Source organism: Vicugna pacos, chromosome 9 (genome assembly GCF_048564905.1).
Source record: "Vicugna pacos chromosome 9, VicPac4, whole genome shotgun sequence".
Lineage (NCBI taxonomy): Eukaryota > Metazoa > Chordata > Mammalia > Artiodactyla > Camelidae > Vicugna > Vicugna pacos.
Genome location: NC_132995.1, coordinates 7805648 through 7809525, shown reverse-complemented (window position 1 = coordinate 7809525; position 3878 = coordinate 7805648). Strand labels below are relative to the sequence as shown.

General features: G+C 43.3%; 1 long non-coding RNA gene across 1 annotated transcript; it reads left to right on the top strand.

Annotated features, from left to right (window-relative positions):
• Positions 1–553: 553 nt before the first annotated feature.
• LOC140698419 (uncharacterized) lies at positions 554–2880 on the top strand. Its single transcript, XR_012076202.1, has 3 exons — positions 554–667; positions 1991–2326; positions 2428–2880. It is a non-coding gene; the product is annotated as an uncharacterized lncRNA (long non-coding RNA).
• Positions 2881–3878: the final 998 nt, after the last annotated feature.

Below are 3878 nucleotides of genomic sequence, written 5' to 3'. Positions count from 1 at the left end.
GATGAAAGATGGAGCAGTCCAAGGGCTGAGACAGAGAGGAGACATGGTGAGAGGTCAGAGGAGGAAAGAAGTGGACAGAACTGAAGACTAGGAGGGAAGTGGGAGACAAAGGGGGAAAGAGAAAGAAATCAAGGGAAGAAGAGACAGAGAGGGGCCCAAACACGCTGAGATGGAAGGAGGAGGGACAGGTGGACAGTCTGAGGGGAAGAGGCTGGGAGATACTGAATTGCCTGGAAGAGTCTCAGAGACACCAAGAAAGTGAGGGACAGAGGATATGGAGAGCCCCCAGAAGGCTGGGTGAAGGAGAGATAGAAACGGGGAGAAACCAGGTGGGAGGCAACTCCACTGAGAGACAGTGATACAGAGTTGGACAGATGTTGGCGGAGAGAGAGAAGACAAAGGTGAAGCTAAGTGGTCGAGAGAGCCCGAGAGAAGAGAGATGGAGAAAAGAAATGCTGACATCTGAGGTGACTGAAGGGAGAAAGGAACTGAGAAGAGGGAGGGACAAAAATTCAGAAACAAGGGAAAGAAGATGTTGTGCAATGACATATGAAGAGAGTCAAACTGAAAAACGGAAAAAACAAAATGGTGTTGTCCAACCGATAGAAAAAGAAGATGCTGCAAGGAAATGGAGAAGAGGGAGAGACAGGAAAAGCCACTGTGACAGGTGGGAGATGTGAGGTGATACAGTTTGTGGTGGCTGTGGATTTGATGTGCATTTCCCTAATAACTAGTGATGCTGAGCATCTTTTCATGTGTCTGTTGGCCATTTGTCCTCTTTGGAAAAATGTCTATTCATCTCTGCCTATTTTATAACTGGGTCGTTTGTTTTTTTGTTATTGAATTGTATGAGTTCTGTATGTGTTTTGTGTATTAACCCTTTATCAAATGTATGATTTGCAAATATCATCTCCTATTCCACTGGCTGCTTTTTCACTTTGTTGGTTGTTCCCTTTGCTATGGAGAAGCTTTTGTTGGATGTAGTCCCTCTTGTTTATTTTTGCTTTTGTTGCCTTTGCTTTTGGTGTCCAGTGTATCAATTATTTTCCTGCTGCTGTTCTGAAAGTTTTAGTATAATCCCTTTAGTGATCCCCCTGACTTACTGAGAGGCAATACTAATACTTAATTTTTTCTTCTTAATGTTTGAGTTCTATCAATATCTACGTCTTCCGCCCAAACGAGACAAGAACCTAAGCATGACCTCACCTTCCCTTCCCCACCCTCCACCTGTATCTTGCATCTCCCATTTTGATATCGTCTTGAATGTTATATACAAATTTATAAGGATAAGCATTTCTTTCTCTGATGATTACCTGTTTTTTAAAACCTCACCTTATTTCCAGCAACTTGTCATTTCCTCCTGAATTAATTCCTCTTCTTAAGTTCTTTCAAAGTGTGTCTATGTGAGGCAAGTTTCTGGAGTTTTTGAATCTCGTCCTCCAGTTAAATAACCTAATACTAACCTGGTTATGCTGTTCCACGTGCAGACCTGTAGTCCGGCGTCTCATGGAGGATGTTCCTCTGTTATCTCTGCATCTAGTTTTGCTGTGGAAAGCTGGATGCTCTTTTCTGGTATTCTAAGACTCAGTTACCAAGGTAGGGTGAAATTTCCCGCACCTCCAACAAGCAATTCTCGGAACATCAGCTGGGTGTCTGAGAATTCTGTTCTCCCCATGTGTGTATGTATGTATGTGTGTGTGTATGTGTGTGTGTGTGTGTGTGTTGTTTTTCCTTCAGGCTTTGTCTTCTTCTGGGAGGAGTGTATTAAACAGTTAAAAATTAGAGAATAGTATAAATTACTTCTTTTTTGTCAGAATCTCTCTCTCTCTTTTTGGTGTGGGGAGGTAATTAGGCTTATTTATTTATTAGCGGAGGCACTGGGGATTGAACCCACGACCTCATGCATGCTGAGCATGTGCTCTACCACTTGAGCTATACCTTCCCTGCTAAATTACTTACTTCCAAGATTACATCTCTTCCTTCATTTCAGATTTCCAGCTGATTGCAGATCTATGTACCCAGGACTCAACACAATAGTATAGACCAACCCTAAAAAGGAGAAGGCTGAAGACATCTCCACAGGGGGCAGCACGTACTAGAGGGCAGGACACGGAACCTGATCGATTTCTCCCAGCGATGCTCTAGTCCAGTGCCTCTTAGCCCTTCAGGTGCCCAGAAATCACCTGGCCTCTTATTAAAATGCAGGTTGTGATTCAGCAGGGCAGGGGCAGGGGCAGGGCCTGAGATTCTGCATTTCTTATAAGACCAGGAGATGCTGATGCTGGGATTGCTCTTGGGGAGTGAGGATTTAAAGACAGACTTAAAGGTAAATAATCCAAGGAGGTACCACGTAGCCTCACCTGACCCATTTCCCCTGGTTCCCCCCTCAATCCAGCTCAGTTAAAGATCTTTTTTTTTTTTTTTAAGGATCTTTGAAGTAAGAGAATCTGCTGGCGGGAATGCGAAATGGTGTAGGCATTTTGGAAAACTGTCACTGTAGTAAGTTGAATGGTGTCCTCCCAAATGATACATCCACCCGGGACCTGTGCGTGTGACCTTAGTTGGAAAAATGGCCTATGCAGATGTAATTAAGTTGAGGATCTCAAGATGAGATCATCCTGAATTATCCAGGTGGGCCCTAAACCCAATGACAATTGTCCTTATAAGAGACAGAAGAGAAGGCACAGAACATGGAGAAGGCCGCGTGAAGACGGAGGCGGAGATTGGAGGGATGCAGCCACAAATGCCCGGAGCCACCAGAAGCTGGAAGAGGCAAGAATGGATCTTCTCCAAGAGCCTTTGGAAGGACTATGGCCCTGCAGATGCCTTGATTTCAGACTTCTGGACTCCAGACCTGTGAGAGAATACATTCCTGTTGTTTGAAGCCACCTAGTTTATGGTTGCTTGTTACAGCAGCTACAGCTAACTCATACAGTCAATTTCTTTTTTTTTTTAATTTTTTTTTGGGGGGGCAGGTAACTAGGTTTATTTACTTATTTACTGGAGGTACTGGGGATTGAATCCAGGACTTTATGCATGCTAAACACACACTCTACCACTGAGGTATACCCTCCCCACACTCCACAGTCAATTTCTTTTTTTTTTTCACAGTCAATTTCTTATAAAATTAAATATACACTTACCACATGACCCAGCTGTCCCACTCCTAGGTGTTTACCCTGGAGCGATAAAAACTTAGGATCACAGGACACCCTGGAGAGAAGGTTTATAGCAGCTTTTTCTTAGTAATTGCTCCAAACTGGAAACAGCTCAAATGTCCTTCCCCTGGTGGATGGATAAACTGTGACACACGCAGACAACGAAAAACCCCTCAGCTATTAAAAGGAACTTGTGCTACCTACAGTGACACGCATGAATTTCAAACGTCAACGCTAAGTGAAAGAAGTCAGGTTCAGAAGGCCGGATACTGTTTGATTCCATTTATAGGGCATTCTGGAAAAGGCACAACTGTGGTGATGGAGACCAGATCCGTAGCTGCCAAGCAGTTACAGGTGGCGGAGGGGCTGACTACAAAGAGGTAGCCCCAAGGGAATTTCATAGGGAGCAGCGATGGAGCTGTTCTGCATATTGTTTGTGGTGGTGGTTACACGACTCGATGCCTTTGTTAAAGGTCAGAGACCTGTTCCCCGAAATGAGTGGATTTCATTGTATGTAAGTTAAAAATAAATTAATAAAAGTTAAAAAAAATGAGAGGATCTTTGAGCTGATGCTTTAGAATTGGAGATGCTCATCCTCTTCCTACACTTACAACTTGAGAGTTAGAAACTTCTAGAGTTTTCAGAATAATAATAACTTTAGAATTAGAAAGTTCTAGAATTTTCAGAGTACTAATAATACCAGCTCCCATTCTAAATTCT